This window comes from Schistocerca nitens, chromosome 5, assembly GCF_023898315.1.
Source record: "Schistocerca nitens isolate TAMUIC-IGC-003100 chromosome 5, iqSchNite1.1, whole genome shotgun sequence".
Lineage (NCBI taxonomy): Eukaryota > Metazoa > Arthropoda > Insecta > Orthoptera > Acrididae > Schistocerca > Schistocerca nitens.
The window spans coordinates 371,509,464-371,534,938 of record NC_064618.1 but is presented as its reverse complement, the minus strand read 5'-3'; positions in this window follow the sequence as shown (position 1 = coordinate 371,534,938).

The following is a 25,475-nucleotide window of genomic DNA, read 5'->3' as shown; positions in this document are numbered from 1 at the left end:
CTTCTCAACCAAGTAGCTCCTCAGTTTGCCTCACAAGGGCTGAGTGCAACCCGCCTACCAACAGTGCTCGGCAGACTGGATTGTCACCCATCCAAGTGCTAGCCCATCTGACGGGATATGGCGTTACCACTGTGGAGAGAGGCAGGTTGTATTCCTCAATGTAGTTGGGATGGAAATCACAACCAATCCTCTCCTGTGTCCCTCGATAATAACGGAAAGCTAGATCCTGGCTAGAATCAGCTGTAGTGATCTCATACAATTGAGCCACTGTCTGAGCAATGGCTCTTGGCGATGTTAGGAGACACCCTAGCTCTTGTACAGCTGCTATTGGTGGTTGTGAGTTCCACCTTGAGATCCTCCTGATGGCTTCTCGTACTTTGCTTGCAGGCATGGACCTATTAATGGTATTCAGGAACCATTGTCAAGACCCCTGCTTACTCTTGTGAATTATTCTCCTTGTCTTTGCCAAATCATTTGAAAGGTTGCAAGATTTTCATCTGTAGGGCACTGACTGTATCTTCAGATTGTTGGTATCCTGTCCCTGATTGAAGGATGACACTTATCATTCCACCAAGAGACAGGCTGCCTCCTAGGTGTCCCCATTGACTTTGGAACAGATGCCTGAACACAGCTGTAATGTGAGCCACCAGGCCTGGATGCCATCACAGTGCCCGAAAACAGCTAACTGCCTTTAAAGGATCTGGTTAGCCTTTCTGAACAGCCATCTCAGTGACTTCCTTTTGGAATCAGCTCCAATGGTCAGATGGATCCAGATGGGGTAGTGGTTGCTACCATGGAGATCATTGTCTACTCCCCATTGAGTAGTATCTGCAAGGGGACACAAGCGGAAGGAGAGCTCTGTGGCCATAGACAAACCTTTAGCAGTACTAAAATGCATAGCTTGCCCTTGTTCAACAATATGATGTCTGTAGTTCATGTTAGATACTCAAGTATCTGTCTCCTGGAGCAAGTGGTGTTAGAACCCCATAGTGCACTGCATGTGTTAAAATCCCATAAAAGCAGAATTGGGCATTGTATTAAATCAAGAAGGTGGGCAGCACAGAGCACTATCTGAACAGCAACTGCTTGTAGTGTTGTGTTAAGAGCATAGGTGAGGAGTGGAATGTGCCCTTGACAGACACTGCTGCCCCACCTTTTGCCTTGTCACCAATAAGACCGTCTTTTGTGCAGAGATGGTAGCCCCCAAGTACAGGTGTGTCAATTGTTTGAAATGAGTCCCCTGTATGAAGAGTCTCAATTCCTGTTGATGAGTCCTGTATCCATTCATATTCCACTGAAGTATGGAAGCCATTTCAATGTTGTGATTTTCAATTACCCGTGTCCTTGCACTAAGATGGTGAGCAACTTGTATAGCAAGGGGGATTTGAGGGGCAGCCAAGATCAGGTGATGAGGCACTGAAATCCATGATGTCCTCATCAGTCAAACATGCTATAATGCTGTCTGATGGTGCCTGGGACAGCTTTTGACCAGAACATTGTGACCCTTTCCCTTCAAGAATGGTGGGAGAAGGGGTGTTGAGAGACACTCTGCTTTTGTGGTGCCTTCTCAATCGTCACTGCAAAAATGTTGCTAGTCTCTACTGTCATAGCTGCCTGGATCACAATGTCCTTACTCACTTTGCTTTGGCATGTACAGGAGCAAGAACAGTGATGGGTCCACTCAGACAGAGTTCTGCTTGTCTGAGTAAGCCTTATACATCTGAGATGCAACAGGTCCTCGGAGGTTGCCTGCTAATGATTGTTCCACCTCAACAGTCATACATGTCATCAGCTTGCAGTATACCTTAAGACTGAGGGTCTTTTTTATTTTATTTTATTTATTTGAGAGGTTCCTATCATCCTTACAACCCAGGTGATTAAGCCAAGATTCCTGGTTCCTATGGCACACAACGTTCCACCACTGCACTGCATTACTGTTGCTGAAGTGTGCCCAGAGGTTAGAATGATAGAAGACTGGTGGCGCTCATCACTTCATATTTCAGGATGTGTACCGAACAAACAAGTGTTGAGCTTCTGAGTAGCCCCGTAGAACAATCACAGCTGACATACTTCTCCATTCCTGCAGAACAGACAGATTCCAACTACCTGTTGGCAATTACAAAGATGTACAAAGTTTACCTACAAAGATGTATTTCTTAACCAAAGACATATAGTCAGATAATATTTCAGAAACAAAAGCTTTTATCTATCAATTTTAACTTTCTGAATAATTATGGAAAGCTATAAGTGTGTGTACAATGCTGAGTTTAAATGTTCATAACTTAAAACTGTAGTGCATTAGCTGCTTCTATACTTCACAAAGAAAGAAGTGCTTTTATATATGTTCCTTGGTGCTAGCAGAACAGAGAGGTACATGTGATTCAGTTGCTGTAAACTGTCAAACAATGGTTAAAATAATCACATACAATATGTAAATTTCTGAACATACCATGGCATTATCCTTCTATGAAGAAGATATTGACTGTCTGCTATACTAAGCTTCTGAAAATGACAAATTAATTTGTGACTGGTAAAGCATAATAAAATTTATTTGCGACTGATAACTGAAATTCATCCTGAAAAAATAATATTACAGTTGCTAAAAATTACAGCCACGAATAAAATAATGAAAAGAAGTGTGTTGAGTAGTTCCATTACAATGTGTGATTTATGACTATTAATAATAACAACAACAATTAAAAAAATAATAATATGGAGATTATGGTTATCCCATCATTTTATGTCAAGTGAAGACGTAATGATTCGAGAATTTCCACATAAATTCTGTAACCACTTGACCTTTGCCACCTTGAACATGCGATGTTTTAAAGATAAGCCTGAGAGAGAACCTATTTACTGCGCAACACATGTCTGTATGTGCAGGAAGGACACTGGTCCTGGGAGGACAGGAGCAGTTTCAGACGAGCAATGTCAACAAGTGTTTGCCACTCACGCCATAGAACCTGTATGGAGGTTGCAAGGAGTAACTACATATTATTCCTTGGTAGTCGAATAATTGTAATTGTTATAGACAATTGAAACATGATTTTTCTAGAGACTCATACTTAATCTTGGTGTTAGACTTGCTAGAAGCAAGACCTGTTTTTGAATTTCTGGTGATTATTAAACCTATCACATTGTAATTATATTTAATAGTGTCTAATGGTCAATGGTGCAGTTGACTTGCAAAAGTTTGTATCCTTATGTGAAACTTGTGGAAATGAAAATATACCTGAACTGAACTGAAAGTATTATGAGGGTACCGAATTATTTCAAGAGAGAGAGAGAGAGAGAGAGAGAGAGAGAGAGAGAGAGCAGCATTATTTCTTCAGAGAAGAAGTTGTGGAGATTGACTCAGCTGAGTATCCAGAGAAGAGGATTAGCTAAACGTTTCAAGTAAGTCAACTGTAGTAAGGGAAGTGTGAAGTTCGCAATCCAGTTTTGCACCACTTCTTTTGTCGCTGAAACTGTTAGAATGAGGTGACCATGACAGGACTTGAAGAAAGAGGAATCTTGAAATGAAATCAAGATAAGAAGATATTGAGAGTTGCCATAGCAACCAATAGTAACAAGACTTGGAAATTGTTTCACAGAGTTGGATTTTGCATAAACGGTAAAAAGGGGTGAAAATTAATAAATACCATACCAGAGAAGACGTACGGAAAATCTCAACAGTTTAGACTAAGAAAAGTTACGATGAGATCTATCTGACGACGAAGATCCAGTGTGGAGAGTAAGCAGCCCTCACACACATCACAGGGATGTGGACCTCATAACCAGCAACTGATGCCAATGGTGCCAGCTGCTGCTCACCGGTGCTGACTACCAATCCGTTCACTGGCACTGATGCTGAAACCAATCTTGAACGCTGCTGGCACCTGTGCTGTTCTCCGGTGCGGATTCCACACTGGCTCACCGATGCAGCCTAAAACTCTACGCCAGGTGAGTGAAAGGCAATAATTATTTGAGTGTGAAGTTAAGGACACTGTTCAATAGTAGGCTGTTAGAATAGTTATTACACTCAGAGGTGAATTTTTTTTTAATGATCACTAGACCTAAAAGTAAGAGGAATATGGATAATACTAAAAAAACTGGGGAAACACCAGAACCAGCCATGGCCATGACAGTGAGTAAAGAAATGCCAGACTGGATTGTGGTAGCAAATTTAATTAAAGCACTAAGTCTTAAATTAGACTCAGTGAATACTCAACTCAATGCTACATTAGATAACCAAAGTGCAGCTGCAAATGCTCAAATTGCAACTTAAAGAGAAAAATTAGATGCACAGAGTGCAAATTCAGCTACTTTAAGACATGAACTAAGTCCTAAGTTAGATTTAGTAAATACTCAGTTAAATGATAGATAAGATGAACAGAAGGCAGTTTCAGCTGCTATAAGAAAGGAACTAAGTGCTACTTTAAGTGAAAAACTAGAAGCACAGGGTGAGGTTTTAAATGCTAAGTTCAGTGTCTTAAATGGTAAAGTGGAGAGTTTGCAATTAGATTTAAAGAATGAATTAAGTAATTCCCTGACTATCCTTGCAAACTTTAGTCAGACACAGAGTAACCAATTTCAGAACTTAGCCAAAAAACTAGAATTTTATATTGAAGATAAATGTAAAAATGTGGAAACTGAACTTGGCGAAAAGTTACGATCATTTCAAAGCATATGCAGTGTTACATTCGATGCTGTAAAGCAGAGGTTGCACACCTTAAAAGAGAGTTTGGAAAAATAGGATAAATTAATACCTATAGTCAAATTGCATGTGTTAGTACCCGAGTAGATAACATGGAATGCAACTTTAAGGAGAAACTAGTCACTACAGACTTAATAAATATAAGTAATCTGGAGGAACAGGTAGAGGAAATAATTGATCGAAATGTTGCCGTGAGGATAATCTCCCGAAACATTTCGACTGTTGCTTTTTCCAAACTTAATGATAATAGCAATGTTATAGATGACTTGTATGAAGAATTCAAACTTGTCCATGACAGAGTAGAAAATAGAATAACTTTACTTAATGTTGTGTTTCCTAGAAAAGTGGTAATTGTTGCGTCGTGGGGAGGCTTTCACACAAAATTTAACGAGAAGTATTGGTCTGTAAGTAATCAAGTGAGGTTAATGTCAGATCCATCGGACCCGGGTGGAGTCACGTCTGTCTCCCAGGGACATCAACATTCTGTGTTACCGGGAAGAGTGACGATCGTTGGATCCTTAGTTGTTTTCAGTGTTTTTTCTGCAATAAAATTTTCCTGCACACTATCCCCCTACTTCTTATACTATCCTATTATCCATCGTTAGAGAAACATATCAGTGTGGAATTGTGGTAATGTCACCAAAAACTGCTCCTGGTATGTGATTAAGTCATCCTCAGTTGGAGGAGTGTGTCCGCTAAGTATTTGGAAGAAGTTGTCCTCAGTTGTTAGAGTATTGTGCCTGCTAAGTATTCACGCTCTGCTCTAGTCAGCGGTGGTCTCGATTGTAATGTCAACAGCAGCCGACGCAGTCTCCACATATAGTTAGGTCTTATTTTTGCCTAGCCAGCCAGTCTCTCCTGCCATCCCCATATAGTTAGGTCTTATTTTTGCCTAAGCTATTCTTTGATGAAAGTAATCTCTTATCCAGTTTGTCTATGCAAACCTGGGTGCAGAGGTCTTAAGGGGCTTCGGAACGCCCTATACTTGCAATGTTAAAATAACGCTTATAAATTACATCTTTCCTCACAAAGTATTTGAGGTAGGAAGTTGAACTTTTTACAGATTATTTATTGGAATATGGGCTACAACTTCACACAGGGATTTTACAAAATTTTAGTTCAGTTATTAAAGATGATTTTTTTTTTCAATTGTAATGAAAATTCAAAACATTTTTTTGCAATTTTTTATTTATATATTCAAAAATATACAGTTTTTTGGAAAAAGGCTTTGTTAAATTATGCAGAAGGTACTGTGTAACATTTACTGAAAGTTTGAAACAAATATGTTTGGAAGATCCTTAGAAAACATGTAATTAGTATGAGAAAATAAAAGTTTTGGGAATCGAGCGACAAAGATTGGATTAACTTTTTAGTGCATTCCAGGTCCATAGGATGGATTATCTTCATCCTCTGCAAACTCCTCCTCCAGCTTCCTCTTGTTCCTCCTCCTGTTTACTCTTGCTTGTATTTCTAGACTCTTTACAGCCCTGTCTGCAGCCCGAAGGCGTTCCTTGTCTAAAGCAAGCATCGCTCGTACCATGTTAAAACCTATCTTCATTCCCATATTTCTAAATACCTTGCACCTTACAATGTTGCCATCATTGAAAGTCGCAACAGCATCATACACACCAAAGTGAAGTGTTTCTATTCCAACAAATACAGTCTTGGGGATTCTCGACCATATAACACTATTTACACTTTCATTGGGGTTTTGAGTTTTTCCGTGAATACACTTTTTCAACAGTTCAGGTGCTGCTAAGTCTCTGAAAATAGGTTTTATCAGCTCCATTATTGCATGAGGCAGACTATGCTTATGAGTGTACACTTCACCAGTTAGCAATCCTTTGTTATATTTACACCAACTGTCTTCTTCTTTGGGACACAAGCTATGTTGGGGATTTTCATCGTCTTTATTGTTTACAGTAATAACACATACCTTTGGCTCTCCAACATTTCTCCTTTTCTTAAAAGCCTTCAGAGGATTTCTAATAACTTTACTTTCACTCATTATTATACTTCAACAAAACAGAGACTCAAGAAACAGAATTAATTACGAATATTTTTGAGATAACGACAGAGTAAATAAACATGAAACAATCGACAATCACACCAGAGATATATATTGAACCATCACAGGTTAGCCACAACACATACTTTATCTCACATCACTAAAATGTACCTGATGAACACAGACGTTAATAATAACACCATTTGACAACAGTTTAACAGCGCCACAGTGGGTCACGCCCATGTAGAACACATTTCAAAAAAAATTTAAAAATAGTTGTAGTCTTCGGAATTGAATAAATTATATATCTATTAAAAGGTAATAGTCTGCAGATTCAGAAAACGCAAAAAAGTAAAAATTGAACTTTTCATGATTTTGAGCCTTTCTGGAGCCCCTTAATAAACTGCGAAGGATATTAGATTAATAGAAGATATGATATTGTTTGAATAATTTCATAATTGTGATAATATGATACGTAATTTTATACTTAATGCAGAATGTTTTTTACCTTTTATGAAATGTGATGTAAATGGGAGGATTTGTATCAATTTTGAAACGGGTGGGTAGTGTAAGTAATAGCATGATTTACACCAGCAGATAAATCATGACTAACACTAAACACACATCACACGTTCCAAACGACCCTCACAAACAAGTGTGACTGATTCTTCACCATTTGTCATTCCGTAGGGGTTGCTAAGGTTTTTCTTTGGGGACCTCAAGGGTGAAGGTGAGAATATCCATTCTTTAGGTGACGATTAACACCATACCTCCTCTGGCTTCTCACTCAAGTACCGGCGAGGTAGGGATTCTGGGAAAGGGGGTGGGAAGGGTATCCTGTCTTTGGAACTATGTTCTTTCTCTTCTTCAATCTCAGCAACCATTTCTACTTTTTTCTTTCTTACTTCTCATTTAAGTACCTACCTATCTTTCCCTCTTTCCATATTCAACTACTTCTGTCGCAGACGTACTTCTCATTTTCTGTGGTTTCCAATAACCTTCAACTTATTTCATACAAGTAGGCTGAAGAATCAGGATACACAGACACACTTACGCATACACACAATGAAACACGGAAGAGGGGGGGGGGTTTTCTCTCCCAGATTTCCCGGTTAAAAATACACTTTCTTCCAGGTGGAAACATAGTTTTTCCCTGTTAATTGACAGTATATTTTATCTCGGAACTGTATAACTTATCAATCCTTTGAATGGTTATGGTTTTATACATGCGCGAAGAATTTCCCGGCGCTTTAGAAAATGAAACACCTTTTGGAAAGATGTTTGATGTGCAGTAACATGTACGCTGCATATTTTCGTATTACAAAAGTATAAATTCGAATTCCACCAAGCACCGCATGTTACTTTCCAAAGCATTGAAATCAAAATTGTGATGCGTATTTGTAAGCCAGGCATATTTCATGTGACGTGATCTCGCCAGCCGATGACAGCTTATATTCAGAGCTTCGGACACGTGGTGTAGTCAGCCAATAGCAACATCACTGTTAAGTAGCGCGAACACGCGAACAGGAAAAGTTAATGATTTCAATTAATATATATAATGTTGCTACAAGAAAAACAAAGCTTTCACATATAATATTGATCTCTAAGGCCAATACGCTGCAAGAGAAGCTAAGCTTTCACATATAATGTTGGGCTTTTATGCACGTATTACATTTTAAGATATATCACACAAATGTACCAGTAAATTTTTTAATAACGACATAAAAGTGTGATCTTCTGGGCTATAAACTCTTCTAAGTAGCTCGTCATCAAAGAGCTGATTTTTAAATGAGTCCCAGATTCCCAGTGAAGTAGGCATCAACCTTATATTAAGCTTTTCAATGTTTATTTCAGGATGTAAATTTCTTTGGGTACCAGTACTTTGTTATCTCATGTCTGGTTGTTTGTTATGGCATAATGCCATACGTTTTAGGAGATGAAAACGCACACTTGAAATGCTCCGAACAGTTGAAACTAGCCAATAGTCTGAAATTAAACTCTTTGTTTCAAATATATTGACTGCCTCACCGGAAAAGATTAATAAAAGAAAATTTCTTCAGCAAACCGATAAAAATAACTTCATTGTTCTGCATGGCAATTAATGCTTGACTGTCAGAAAGGTGGAAATAAAATAAAATCTAAAACTAATAACGTAGTTTAGCCATCTGTAATTATGTGAATGTATTTTAATTCACATGACAGCTCCCGGCCAAAGAAATCAATTTTGTTTTCATCTGACGTGAGTGCAGTAGACAAAGAGGAAACAGCAAAATCACTAAATGTAAACACGGGTCACGTGGAGACTACCCACTTCCCCATTATAACTCAGACTGCTCTGCGCATCAGACCTGTATCTATGATATTTCCGAATCGGGGCAATAGAAGATAGTGGTGTCCCTCGAGCGTTTGAGATAGGACATCAAAAATTTAAAAAAATTTAATTTTGAAAAATACATTCATTTTGTAGTGCACATCTTTCTGAAGACTCTGATACATAAAAAATACTTGTCCAAGGAATTGTAAGACATGTTATCTGACCTTAAGTGTGCCAAAGTGCAGCGCCACACCTCTTCACACAGCATTCTTCTATCGCACATCACTGTATTTCGGTCTGGGGAATTGAAACGTGTCTATTTTGTACTGGATGCCATCAAACTGTATTTAGGACAGCGGAAATTAAAATGTCCTATGGTGCCTCTCCTGCTTCCAGTCTGCCGGTTTGACATCCTGCCCCTCTTTTTTTTTTTTTTCTTTTTTTCTTTTAAAGAAAAAAAAACCCTCAGAAGATTATTTGCACTCTTTATTCCCTATTAGCTAACAACTTGCTGCTTTGTGTGACATAAAATTAAGTATAGGATACATAAAGCGAGTAAAGAGAAGAGACAATCAAGACAGTACACATTTCTTCAATCCTTAGCTCCCAGATTTTTTTTCTGCCTAATCTTGCTACAGCTTTACATGGCGTGCTTTCCTTTCTGTGAAAGGATCTGTTACCTCATCAAAGTTCGTCAAACGTTTTGCTACATGAAAAATCGAAATGTCGTTGTCTAATACTGAAAAAGATGTAATTACAAATAGGCCCAAGACTGGTGTGGTTTCTCGACCTGATTACCTATATTTTGTCAGTGTCTGCAATATAAAACAAAATACAGCTTTATAATACTGCAACAATTGTAACACGCCAAATAAATGAGACTGTTTTGGCAGAAATGGTCGTTTTTATAACACGGCAGATTATAATTCACAAAGTACCAATATCAAATGCCTATTAGGCCTACTACAAGCAAAAAGCTTTACGTTAGGAAGTAGTTTTACACTTCATTCATACCCTCCAGTTTCTCAAGCATGAGATTGAAAATTAGTAGTGCAAAATTTTTATAGACATTTGGAATCGTCTTATTCTTCCATAATTTGTGTGATTCCCCGTTTCTTCTCCTTCCTCGTTCTAACAAACAATGTTGTCATCACTAATTCCGTATCTATTCCTGCCAATGTCAAAGCTTATTCGCCACTTAACTTCACTAACTCTGCCAGAATCACCTGTTTAGTTATCCCGCGATTATTCTCCCGTTAGGCATTGTTACGTGTTCATACAATGCGTTTTCTGCGCTACTTCCAGAATAGACCTTAAAGCGGCTGCTAGCCAGACACTGTAGAACTGGCCCTTGCTAGTATTGCGATCTGGCCAAAAATTTTATGTCAAAATTTCATTTTCTTGGATACATTGAGAAGATAATATGTAATCTTTCTTACCTGTTATTCCTATTAGTCATTTATTCGCACTCTGGTAGTCTGAATCTATGGATTTCGCTGGTAATCGTAACAATGCTCATCATTCGCAAACCCTATCAACCACATAATCAGACAGTGGTTGGCTTTCTTTCGTTCGGCTATACTCTGCTCAGCTCGTATAGCCCCCTTTATCTACAGGAAAGTTTATTTCTAGATGTGACGAGTATTCCACTGACAGAGACATCACGTACACTATGCACGCATTCACAAATCAACTTATGATTCATTCAGAAATCAACTCGGAATGTGTTCAACAATGTTCACAAACCAACAGGGACATACGAATAATCGATAGACCAACGTGCGGTGGATGCTAGGCGCTTTGTGAAACAAGTTTTATATGAATTTAGCCCCCCCCCCACCCGCCTCTCCTAGAACTGGGCCTGCTGCGCATGCAAGAATCTGGCAGCTTCGGCGCGCCAGTAAAATTTTTCCCGGTAGCACCTAGCTGCTTTTTTTTCTGTAGCCAGAAGTGGAAGAAGGTACTACTCAACTGCGCATGCGCATGATCCCACTTGTAACTGCTAAAACAAATCTAATGTTAACAGTTGTGACATCATGCTCATCAGAGGCAATTTGTTGTTACGAGGCATTGCATAGTCTTCCTAAAGCCTTTGACACATTTTGCTGTTGGCAGACGCGTGTATGGGCACTGTGTTCTGTTGCTGTATACGGCGCATTTCCTTTGCAATTTAAGTTTTATTTTAGTTTTTTCTCTCGTTCACGTTTTATGGCTGCAGTATTATTCTGCAGTAGCAGGATACAGTAATATCCTTTGTTAGAGTATTGGTTCTTACCAGTCAAAGTAACAAAAATTTAACTGAGAACAAAAACAATGAAAAAATTCCCGGATTTCAAAAAAATTCCCGGGTTTTCTCCCGGATGAAAAAATTCCCAGGTTTTTCCCGGATCTCCCGGTTGTCCCGGGTCGTAGACACCCTGTAGAAGAACTATGCTAATTTTACATAGAGTATACCTAAATAGGAAGCATGAGTAATTAAGGAGAGCATAAGCCAGAGAGGAAGGGTTTGTGATAATTGTTAAGGAAGGTCAGTCTGACAAATATTCTGATGACTTGTAAGATAGTGAGAGTCTTATAACAAAATTAGACACATTTTGTATAAATAGTATATAGAGGTAGAGTATATACTAAGAGTATAAAAGTTGAAAAGTGGAGGAGGACTCTAGGGTACTAAATGAAGTATTGAAAAGCGAGTGTGAAGTGTGAAATAGATTTTGTATTTTTACCAGAGGATATTTAATTATAGTGTACATAAATATGTATACTTGGGGAATGAACCTAAAGGCCTACTCATAAAGGATAAGGAGGGCACACCCAGCAGTTATTGGATATAAAGGGCAGATAGGCAGACCTAAGGAAGGCTGACCTATATTGTGCAGATAGGGGCACCAAGAAGGCGATTGACCTGTGCCATAGGAGAATAATAATTTAAAGGGGTGTACCTACTGAAACAGAAGGAGGAAGGGCACCAATAGGATCAACCCACGTGAAAGGTATAGATGCTGATCTGAGGGGAGAAGGACAGTATCGTGACAGAAGTCACACATTTTGTAGGAACTATTCTGGTAAGTTTGAATTCTGTATTTCACTAACATCATTATATTTTCTGAGTGTCAATAGGAACACTTTTATTTTGCCCAGAGTTCCTCCAGACTACAAGGGTCCATTATGTACTAAAGAGGTAGTACAGAGAATTAGAATTAGAATAAAGGATGAAATATTCAAGGGTCCATGACACCTGGAATTTATGATTGGAAAAAGAGCAGAAAACAAAAATTTTGATCCTCCTGATTTTTAGATATTGAAAGAGCTAACTCCAATATGGATTGAAAGGTTCTTGTTTTATAATTGTAGTAGAATGGAAAAAAGGAATACCAAGCAATAAGAACAAGAGTATTTGTGATTATTAATAGAGAAAGATGTATTGTTGAAAAATGAAGTGTTATACTATGTGATATTAATGTACATGGTAATTATGTATAAAATATCACGTGTTCTATCTAAGGAGGGGGATATGTAGTGATTCAAGAATTTCCACATAATTTATGGAACCACTCGACCTTCTGCCACCTCGAACACGTGATGTTTTAAAGATAAGCATGAGAGAGAGCCTATTTATTGTGCAACACAGGTCTGTGTGCGCAGGGCGGACGTTGGTCCTGGGAGGACAGGAGCTGCGTCAGATGAGTGACACCGACAAGTGTTTGCCACTCACACCATATAATCTGTATGGAGGGTGCAAGATGTAATTATGTATTATTCCTTGGTGGTCAGATAATTGTAATTGTTATAGACAATTGAAACATGATTTGTCTAGAAACTTTTACTTAATCTTGGTGTTAGACGTGCTAGAAAAGGATTGGCTAAACAATTCAAGTACCGGTAAGTCAACTGTAGTAAGAGAAGTGTGAAGTTCGCAATCCAGTTTTGCACCGCTTCTCTTGTTGCTGAAACCATTTGAGACTCTTTTTGTTACCGTATTTAAAAGCAAATTTGGAATTATTGTATGTGGCTTACGACTGTTATGTATGTGAAGATAGTTAACAAACATTAATCAAATGCTAAAACATACCAAAACAGGATAAATAATTATTTGTATGAAAGAAATGAATACTAATAAAAAAATGTTTGTTACTGAATTTAACTAAAATTCTAGACTCAAGTGGTATACATTATTTGCTGAAACATTTTTTATGGACAGTAAACTTAATTGTGAAATAGAAGACTAACAAAGGACAATACGAATTGACTGTTAGAAGATTATAAATATCATGGCAGCTGAAACCACATGTCTTAGTCTCTGTTCACTCTTAGTTCAATCGGTTGCCTCAGTAATTAGCTATAAAATGCTCGAGTTTTTGACTCAGTATGGTTCATTTAGTGTTTCACCTAATTTTTTTTGTAATAAATGGCAGAACAATAATGAAACACAAATATTTTTATTTGCATACACATTTGTGCAACAAAATCCCAGGAATGAAAACCCTAAAGAAGATAAGAGTTTCACAAATTTTTTTATTGTAACACGCTACTCTACAAATATTTACTAATGTACTATAGTTGCAATGTAGTTTGCTAAAGAATGCTCAAGATTAGTATTAATGTTGTGATTAGGGCAGAGTAATAAGTAATATCTCACATGTCACTCTTTGAACAATATTAGAAGCCCTGCATAAAGTATTCTGTCAAAGTGTAAAGGTAGAGCTTCAGTAATTACTTGATGAAACTGGTCTATTACATGTAAATGTGACTAGTGCTTTACCCTTCACATAGCCACACCATACTCAGCATTATATATATCTGAATGTTTCCAATAAAAGTTTACTTGCATGAGTTATTTACAGAAGCATTCAATGTAATTAGAGCTTTGTCAGTTCAGTCCCTGTCATTTCCAACATTTTTATGAGGCATTTTCTAAAGTAAGTGTGTCTAGAAAATAATGAGTCAGTCAGTAATGATCAAAAGCAACTTCCTCTGTGCCAAACGGTGTGGAGTCTGAAAACATTAATCATGTGAAACTCAGCTTTCACTTTCCTTGCATTACATCCTGAAAGCCATGAATCAAGGCAGTCAAGTAGGTGTGGTATTTCTTGACTTCTCAAGAACATTTGACTCAGTTCCACACGTACACTTATTATAGAAAATATGATTGTATGCTATCAAGCAAAATTTGGAACTGAATTGAAAATGTCTTGGTAAGGAGGACACAGCATGTTATCTTGGATGGAGAGTCACTGACAGATTTAGAAATAACTTCAGGTGTGCTCCAGAACAATGTGTTGGAACCTTTGCTTGCAGACAATATTAATAGCAACCTCAGACATTTCACATATGTTGTTGTTATGTATAATGATATACTATCTGAGAAGGCTGCACAAATATTCAGTCACATCTTGATAAAATTTGAAACTATTGCAGAGATTACCAACTCACTTTAAATGCCAGAAATTGTGCTCTACACAAAACAAAACATTTAGTATATTATTACTACAGTATCAATGAGTCCCAACTGGAACCAATCAATTCATTCAAATACCTCGGTGTAATAATTTTTAGAGGTATGGAGTGCAACAATCAGACAAGCTCAGCTGTAGGTACAGCAGGTATTCATTGGTAGAATAACAGAGAAATGCAACAGATCGACAAAGGGTATTACTTACGAAACACTCATGCAACCTATCCTAGAATATTGCAAAAGTGTATGGAACCCCTACCAAATAGGTCTAACAAGGAATACTGACTGCATTCAGGGAAGAGCAGCACTAATAGTCACAAGTTTGTTTGACTCCTGGGAGAGTATCATGGAAATGCTGAAAAACTGAATTGACAAATGGTTAAAGATAGACACAAACTATCCTTTGAAAGCCTACTTACAAAGTTTCAAGGGCCAGGTTTAAGCAATGAATCGTGGAATGTACTCCAATCCTCACAGTACTGCTTTCATAAGGGCCATGAAAATGAGATTTGACCAATTGCAGCATACATACAAGCATTTAAGTAGTCACTCTTCCCATACTTCATGCAGAAATGGAAATTGGTGGATAAATTGAGAAATTCTTGGCAGGAAGTATGCATAATGTGGAACAAATCATCAAAACTTTTCCAAAAGTTTCCATTGAGACCCATTTCTTGTCACTGTATTACCAATAAAACTATTTGTGTGTGTGAAAAGTGCCAAGTTACACTGGGATTCAGAGTCCCCATGAAACTAATGTTCTCCTGTAATGGCTGGATCATCCACCTCAAAAGTTGGTGGAAGGTAAGATTATACCTCCTGAGATAGTGCCATGCCTAGTAGGGCATTGCAGTGTCCAAACCAATTTCACGTTGAGAGAAGCTGTACCCTACTACTTACTACTTACTACTTGCTACTTACTACTACTACTACTACTACTACTACTACTACTATTTCCTTTTTAGGTCCACTTTGGCCTCTGAGCTTTAGGTGCTGTCTTCTCTGACATTACTTCCCACTTGTGTATTTTATGTTTATAGACACTTTTGTCTGTGATGTCCTCTGAATCTACCCATGATTTTTCCAGACCAATTTTGACTTGTGCCATCCAAGGTGTAGTGGTTTTGAGCCTCTGTATGTATCTGAGTATTCTGTTGGTGAGTCTGGTCTGTGGGAGTCTGCTGATGTGGCCATAAAATTTTAGTCACCTTTTTCTGATGTCTGCTGCAAGGTTGGACAACTTCTCTGTGGTGTCTCTGGAGTGAAGCCTGTATCCTTCATCTGTGAGTTTTTATCCAATAATTTTCCTGATAATTTTTCTTTCCTCTGTGACGATCTTCTCTAGGTTGCCCTTTGTGTGTAGCATCAGTGTCTCACAGGCATATAGCACCTCAGGTTTGATTACAGTATTGTAGTGATGAATTTTGATGGAGGTGGACAGATATTTTTGGTTATAGATACACTGTGTTTTGTATAAGGCTCTCTTCATCTTCAGTAACCTGATGTTCTGCATGATTTTCTCCTTTCCTGTCAGTCCAAGCACTTCCCCTAGGTATTTAAAATGCATTACTCTGTTGATCTTGTCATATTTTGTGTTTAAATTCAGTATGTTGAATTTCGTGCAGAAGAACTGTTTTTTGGAAAGGGATTTGCAGTCCTACTTTTTCTGCGCACTCTTTGAGTACTTCTGCCTGCCTGATTGCTGTGGTTTCATTGTCTGCAAGTAGTGCCAGATCATCCGCGAAGGCTAAGCAGCCAACCTCCAGTTCATCCTTGGGTCATTATTATTATTATTATTATTATTATTATTTCATCCTTAATCTAAGGACCATTATAAGACCACAGCCATTATTACAGTTGTTCTTATTGATTATTTTATTATTTAAACAACTTGTTTTTCATCAGTCCACTATGTCTAGCATGGCATTCATCTGACCATGTGGCTTTAGTTGCTCATTTCTCATCTCAGAAAGTCCCAAGCATCACTGAAGCTGTTTTGAAGATGTCTCCGTTTTGCACATCTCCCAATTGTAAATTATCTTTGGGTAATTTTTGGCATTTATGTACCATGGCAATATTTTTTTGAATTGAAGATACAGTATTTATTGTGTTTCATCCTTTTGGACTCATTCATGCTTCTGCAGTGGCTTTTTGCACATTGTATCCATATTTTTAAAATATTTTAGAAAATATTTCTTGTTTTAATTTTTTTATTTAGATGTGGTCTTTTACAATTTTGACCAGTATATTCTATAAACTCATTCTCTCTTTTTCTTGCTTTTGTGGCAGAGAACAGTAAGGGACAGAAATTAGAAATTTCTTTATTAAAACTCACTCACATAGCCCAGGAAAATTCAAGTCATGTCAGAGACAGAGGCAGAAGCAGGAAGCGAGTCATTATGTTGCAAGTGGGTAGTTGACGACACTGTCTGCCGAGTAAGGAGTAAGCATTCAGCAGAAAAGAGGTTGGGAAACCAAAGGATTTTGAGATAAGCATATTTGTTAACTCCTAAGGCTTGTTGCAAGAAAATGTGTCTATTTCATAAGGGCACATGGCGAGGGACTGATACAGCAGTTAACAGGCTGTTAAGAGAATGTAGCAGATTTATGAATTAAGCTATGTGTCATAGCCTCATGCTAGCTCCCTTTAAATACTCCAGCTCTCCAGTTCTGTTCATGAGTTGATCATTAGGATTGATGACATTCACAGTAATAACACTCAATTCCATGATTGTGATACTGTAGTGAATCTATGTTCTAGAAGCTCCAGCACAGTCTATGAACCAGACAAAGATCTACTCAAGATGATGGCCTTCACAGGATGAAAGCCATGCTGCTTGTCACCTACCATCTACTGATGAAGAAACTGACTGTCTTCTAACAACATCACATCACAGAGTGCTGCCAATACCAAACATCAATGTGAAAGCCAGCAGCAGGACCTCTTGGGAGACACGTTCCTGTTGTAATAAAACTGCTCATAGTGAGATAAATGTACTACCCAGTCTTGAATCATATGAAGTGAACGATACTGTTGTGAAGATGTAAAAACCAAAAATCCATTACTACAAAGCTATGCGAAAATGTTTAAATGTCAATGTTTATAAATACTTGAGATAATTACAAAGATGATTATGGACTTCTCAAAAAAAGATAGACAATTAATTGTACTTTATTTATGAATTGTATGTCTCAAAGATTATTTTGCATAAATAGATAGATATATGATAGTAATTTCTTTGCTACATATTATTAGAGGATAACCTTTGTTGTTTTGGGCAGTTGGCTGTATGAGTCTGAAGTGCAAGGATGGAGAACAAATTATGCGTGTTTTATTGATTTGAACTGTGAAGTGAAATGACTGAAAATATATGTGCAATTCTGCAGAAAATCCACCAGATATCACATTGTTATTGAAGTTGTATCCTGATCATCCTCTAGACAATTATAGAAAGATGAACCTCATTAAGGAAGAGAACAACAAATTAATGACATGCAACAAAGAAGAGCAACAAAAAGGATGAGTATTATTATTAGCAGAACTGGTTATTAAAATTCGTCTGTCTCTGTCACTTGCTGCAGTGTGTCATTATCTCAGAGTAGCAATTGCTGTGAAAATTTGACCAACCACCCAAATTACTAACTTACTCCAAACATCACTAAGTTCAACATTGGGCAACAAGTGGGTGGGGATGGTCAGACTTCAAAACTCAGTTCACCTTTGGGCACTGAAGCCGCCAGGGACGGGGAGCAGATTGGCAGACCATATTTTTATTTATTTATTTATTTATTTATGATATGAATATAATAGAGGGAAACATTCCACGTGGGAAAAATATATCTAAAAACAAAGATGATGTGACTTACCAAACGAAAGCGCTGGCAGGTCGATAGAAACACAAACATACACACAAAATTCTAGCTTTCGCAACCAACGGTTGCTTCGTCAGGAAAGAGGGAAGGATATGGAAAGACGAAAGGATGTGGGTTTTAAGGGAGAGGGTAAGGAGTCATTCCAATCCCGGGAGCGGAAAGACTTACCTTAGGGGGAAAAAAGGACGGGTATACACTCGCACACACACACATATCCATCTCTGCCCAAACTATTTGTCTTTGAATATGTCTGCTTGTGTCTGTATATGTGTGTGTGTGCGAGTGTATACCCATCCTTTTTTCCCCCTAAGGTAAGTCTTTCCGCTCCCGGGATTGGAATGACTCCTTACCCTCTCCTTTAAAACCCACATCCTTTCGTCTTTCCCTCTCCTTCCCTCTTTCCTGATGAAGCAACCGTTGGTTGTGAAAGCTAGAATTTTGTGTGTATGTTTGTGTTTGTTTGTGTGTCTATCGACCCGCCAGCACTTTCGTTTGGTAAGTCACATCATCTTTGTTTTTAGATTTATTTATTTATTTATTGTTCCGTGAGACCAAATTAAGGAGAAGTCTCCATGGTCATGGAACGAGTCAATACATGAAATTATAACACGATATTAGAAACAGATGAAATGAAATATAAAAAAACATATTCAGGTGACAAGTCATAAGTTTAAATAAAGAAAATCAACAATGTAACACTGGAATTTGCTTAATTTTTTAGCTCTTCCAGGAGCTCCTCGACAGAATAGAAGGAGAGAGCCATGAGGAGACTCTTCAGTTTAGACTTATTTTTAAGTTCTTGTGGTATCTTATTGAAAATGGATGCAGCAGAATACTGCACTCCTTTCTGCACAAGAGTCAAGGAAGTGCATTCCACATGCAGATTGGATTTCTGCCTAGTATTAACTGAGTGAAAGCTGCTAACTCTTGGGAATAGGATAATATTGCTAACAACAAATGACATTAAAGAAAATATATACTCTGAGGGCAATGTCAGAATTCCCAGACTATTGAATAGGGGTCGACAAGAGGTTCTCGAACTTACACCACATATAACTCGAACAGCCCGTTTTTGAGCCAAAAATACCCTTTTTGAATCAGAAGAATTACCCCAAAAAACAATACCATACAACATAAGCATATGAAAATACACTCCTGGAAATGGAAAAAAGAACACATTGACACCGGTGTGTCAGACCCACCATACTTGCTCCGGACACTGCGAGAGGGCTGTACAAGCAATGATCACACGCACGGCACAGCGGACACACCAGGAACCGCGGTGTTGGCCGTCGAATGGCGCTAGCTGCGCAGCATTTGTGCACCGCCGCCGTCAGTGTCAGCCAGTTTGCCATGGCATACGGAGCTCCATCGCAGTCTTTAACACTGGTAGCATGCCGCGACAGCGTGGACGTGAACCGTATGTGCAGTTGACGGACTTTGAGCGAGGGCGTATAGTGGGCATGCGGGAGGCCGGGTGGACGTACCGCCGAATTGCTCAACACGTGGGGCGTGAGGTCTCCACAGTACATCGATGTTGTCACCAGTGGTCGGCGGAAGGTGCACGTGCCCGTCGACCTGGGACCGGACCGCAGCGATGCACGGATGCACGCCAAGACCGTAGGACCCTACGCAGTGCCATAGGGGACCGCACCGCCACTTCCCAGCAAATTAGGGACACTGTTGCTCCTGGGGTATCGGCGAGGACCATTCGCAACCGTCTCCATGAAGCTGGGCTACGGTCCCGCACACCGTCAGGCCGTCTTCCGCTCACGCCCCAACATCGTGCAGCCCGCCTCCAGTGGTGTCGCGACAGGCGTGAATGGAGGGACGAATGGAGACGTGTCGTCTTCAGCGATGAGAGTCGCTTCTGCCTTGGTGCCAATGATGGTCGTATGCGTGTTTGGCGCCGTGCAGGTGAGCGCCACAATCAGGACTGCATACGACCGAGGCACACAGGGCCAACACCCGGCATCATGGTGTGGGGAGCGATCTCCTACACTGGCCGTACACCACTGGTGATCGTCGAGGGGACACTGAATAGTGCACGGTACATCCAAACCGTCATCGAACCCATCGTTCTACCATTCCTAGACTGGCAAGGGAACTTGCTGTTCCAACAGGACAATGCACGTCCGCATGTATCCCGTGCCACCCAACGTGCTCTAGAAGGTGTAAGTCAACTACCCTGGCCAGCAAGATCTCCGGATCTGTCCCCCATTGAGCATGTTTGGGACTGGATGAAGCGTTGTCTCACACGGTCTGCACGTCCAGCACGAACGCTGGTCCAACTGAGGCACCAGGTGGAAATGGCATGGCAAGCCGTTCCACAGGACTACATCCAGCATCTCTACGATCGTCTCCATGGGAGAATAGCAGCCTGCATTGCTGCGAAAGGTGGATATACACTGTACTAGTGCCGACATTGTGCATGCTCTGTTGCCTGTGTCTATGTGCCTGTGGTTCTGTCAGTGTGATCATGTGATGTATCTGACCCCAGGAATGTGTCAATAAAGTTTCCCCTTCCTGGGACAATGAATTCACGGTGTTCTTATTTCAATTTCCAGGAGTGTATGTGAAGTAGACTACTTTTCATGTTGAAGTGTCACTTATTTCAGATACTGTTCTAATGGTAAGTAAAGCAGCATTTAGTTTCTGAACTAGATCCTGGACATGGGCTTTCCACAACAGCTTACTATCTATCCGAACGCCTAGGAACTTGAACTGTTCCGTCTCGCTTATAATATGCCCATTCTGTCTGATCAAAATGTCGGTTCTTGTTGAATTGTGAGTTAGAAACGGTAAAAACTGAGTCTTACTGTGATTTAGCATCAAATTATTTTCCACAAGCCCCAAATGTATTTCATGAACTACATTATTTGATACTGTTTCAATATTACACGCAAGATCCTTCACTACCAAGCTGGTGTCATCAGCAAACAGAAATATTTTTGAATCACCTGTAATACTAGAAGGCATATCATTTATATAAATAAGAAACAGCAGTGGCCCCAGCACCGACCCTTGGGGAACGCCCCCTTAACAGTGCCCCATTGGGACTGAACATCACTACCACTCTCAATATTGTGGAGAATTACCTTCTGCTTTCTGTTCTTAAAGTAAGAAGCGAACCAATTGTAAGCTACTCCTCTTACTCCATAATGGTCCAACTTTTGCAGTAATATTTTGTGGTCAACACAGTCAAAGCCTTCGTTAAATCAAAGAAAACACCTAGCATTCGCAACCTTTTATTTAATCCATCAAAAACCTCACAGAGAAAAGCGAATATAGCATTTTCAGTTGTTAAACCATTTCTAAAACCAAACTGAACATTTTACAGCAAATTATGTGAATTTAAATGCTCCAGTAACCTTGTATATACAACCTTCTCGATAACTTTAGCAAACACCGATGGCATAGAAATAGGTCTAAAATTGTCAACATTATCAATATCTCCCTTTTTATAAAGTGGCTTCACTACCGAGTACTTTAATTGGTCAGGAAACCGACCACTCCTAAAGGAAAAGTTACAGATATGGCTAAGTACTGGGCTAACATACATAGAACAATACTTCAGTATTCTGCTAGATACCCCATCATATCCATGAGAGTTTTTGGTCTTTAGTAATTTAATTATTAACTCAATCTCCCTCTTGTCAGTATCATGGAGGAGCATTTCAGGTAACAGTCTCGGAACACTTTTTTCTAAGAGTGCCTCATGATTCCCTGTTGGGACTAGGTTTCTATTTAGTTCACCTGCTATATTCAGAAAGTGATTATTAAGTACTGTACATATATGTGACTTATCAGTAACACGGACATTCCCACTACGCACTGATTCTATATCCTCGACCTGTCTCTGCAGACCAGCCACTTCCTTTACGACTGACCATATGGTTTTAATTTTATCCTGAGACTTAGCTATTCTATCTGCATACCACATACTTTTTGCCTTCCTAATAACATTTTTAAGCACCTTACAATACTGTTTGTAATGGGCTGCTGCATTTAGATTTTGACTGTTTCTAACGTTTTGATGTAATTGCCACTTTGTTCTACAAGATATTCTTATCCCTCTAGTCAGCCACCCAGGCTGCCTGTTTGTGCTAGTACCCTGTTTTGAATGTTCTAACGGAAAGCAACTTTTAAAGAGCCCGAGAAAAGTCTTGAGAAAAGCATTATATTTATCGTCTACTGTATCAGCGCTATAAACATCTTGCCACTCTTGTTCCTTGATAAGGTTTACAAAGGTCTGTACAGCAACTGGATCAGCTTTCCTAAACAGCTGATGACTATATTTAACACATGTTGCAGCACAAAATCTTTTAGAGTTAAAATTTGTGCATCATGATCTGAAAGGCCATTCACCTTTTTGCTAACAGAACGCTCTTCTAGTAATGAGGAATTAACAAAAAATGTTGTCTATGGTTGTTCTACTGTTCCCTTGCACTCTCGTTGGAAAGAATACAATTTGCATAAGATTATATGAATTAAGGAGGTCTACCAGCATCCTCTTCCTTGTACAATCACTTATACAATTAATATTGAAGTCACCACATATAACTAACTTTTTGTATTTCCTATAGTGAACCAAGAACCTCCTCTAGCTTTAGCAAAAGTGTTGTGAAATCGGAGTCTGGGGATCTATAAATAACAACAGTTAGAAGTTTAGCTCCATTAAATTTAACCACACCTGCACAACATTCAAACACCTTTTCAGTGCAGTACTTTGAAACATCAATTGTCTCAAATGGGATGCCGTTTTTCACATACATGGCTACTCCCCCACACCGCAACGAGCTCCTCGAAAAGCTGCCAGCCAACCTGTATCCTGGTAAAGAAAGCCTCTGAATTATCTCCTTATTTAAGAAGTGTTCAGATATACCAATAATTTCAGAGTCAACATCTATAAGCAGTTCACTAACTTTATCTCTAATACCTTGTATATTTTGATGAAATATACTAATTCCCTCATTACTTGGATGCCTAAGCTTTGTCAAAAGTGGTTCCTTTGTTAGAGAGACTTCCCTTAAGCAGGAAAACCTATCAGCTGACTTCAATCTAAAAAAGGTGCAGCTCTATCACCCACTACTGCAGGAATTTTCCCATGGGTGATCCCACCAACCCCACCTATGCTGTCACCTATAAGCTTTGCCAACCTCCCCTTCCCATACCTATTGAGGTGCAGGCCATGTCTAGTGAAACCTGTCCTGCTGATAGACTCCACCGATACCACTGAAATGTGACCCATGCTTTCTGTCATCAGCGCACCCCCAAGTCTCATGTTATTACGCCTGACGGCTGTATTAAGATGAGGCCAATCGTGACGCTGAAACAGTTCCACGAAATGCACATTCGTGTTGCCAGTCTGAGTGGCTATCTTTTCCAGGTCACCATCTATGTCATAATCCCCATCCCTATCAATACTACACTCCTGGAAATGGAAAAAAGAACACATTGACACCGGTGTGTCAGACCCACCATACTTGCTCCGGACACTGTGAGAGGGCTGTACAAGCAATGATCACACGCACGGCACAGCGGACACACCAGGAACCGCGGTGTTGGCCGTCGAATGGCGCTAGCTGCGCAGCATTTGTGCACCGCCGCCGTCAGTGTCAGCCAGTTTGCCGTGGCATATGGAGCTCCATCGCAGTCTTTAACACTGGTAGCATGCCGCGACAGCGTGGACGTGAACCGTATGTGCAGTTGACGGACTTTGAGCGAGGGCGTATAGTGGGCATGCGGGAGGCCGGGTGGACCTACCGCCGAATTGCTCAACACGTGGGGTGTGAGGTCTCCACAGTACATCGATGTTGTCGCCAGTGGTCGGCGGAAGGTGCACGTGCCCGTCGACCTGGGACCGGACCGCAGCGACGCACGGATGCACGCCAAGACCGTAGGATCCTACGCAGTGCCGTAGGGGACCGCACCGCCACTTCCCAGCAAATTAGGGACACTGTTGCTCCTGGGGTATCGGCGAGGACCATTCGCAACCGTCTCCATGAAGCTGGGCTACGGTCCCGCACACCGTTAGGCCGTCTTCCGCTCACGCCCCAACATCATGCAGCCTGCCTCCAGTGGTGTCGCGACAGGCATGAATGGAGGGACGAATGGAGACGTGTCGTCTTCAGCGATGAGAGTCGCTTCTGCCTTGGTGCCAATGATGGTCGTATGCGTGTTTGGCGCCGTGCAGGTGAGCGCCACAATCAGGACTGCATACGACCGAGGCACACAGGGCCAACACCCGGCATCATGGTGTGGGGAGCGATCTCCTACACTGGCCGTACACCACTGGTGATCGTCGAGGGGACACTGAATAGTGCACGGTACATCCAAACCGTCATCGAACCCATTGTTCTACCATTCCTAGACCAGCAAGGGAACTTGCTGTTCCAACAGGACAATGCACGTCCGCATGTATCCCGTGCAACCCAACGTGCTCTAGAAGGTGTAAGTCAACTACCCTGGCCAGCAAGATCTCCGGATCTGTCCCCCATTGAGCATGTTTGGGACTGGATGAAGCGTCGTCTCACGCGGTCTGCACGTCCAGCACGAACGCTGGTCCAACTGAGGCGCCAGGTGGAAATGGCATGGCAAGCCGTTCCACAGGACTACATCCAGCATCTCTAAGATCGTCTCCATGGGAGAATAGCAGCCTGCATTGCTGCGAAAGGTGGATATACACTGTACTAGTGCCGACATTGTGCATGCTCTGTTGCCTGTGTCTATGTGCCTGTGGTTCTGTCAGTGTGATCATGTGATGTATCTGACTCCAGGAATGTGTCAATAAAGTTTCCCCTTCCTGGGACAATGAATTCACGGTGTTCTTATTTCAATTTCCAGGAGTGTATTACCAGCCCCACCCACAATCACTACCTGATCCTCTTTAGTAAAATCCCTACATAACCCCCCATGTTAACAGTCACCTGAGCCAATCCTACATTGGGCTTCACAATCCTGGTGACCTGGTACTCACTCCCCAGCTCTTCCTGCAACTGCTGGCCTACATCTCTGCCATGAGAACTACCTAGCAGCAGAACCTTCTTCTTCCTCTTTGACTTTGCAACTGTTCTAGCCACCGTAACTACTGAGGTCTGCTGCATACTTCCTACATCTACAGCTACTA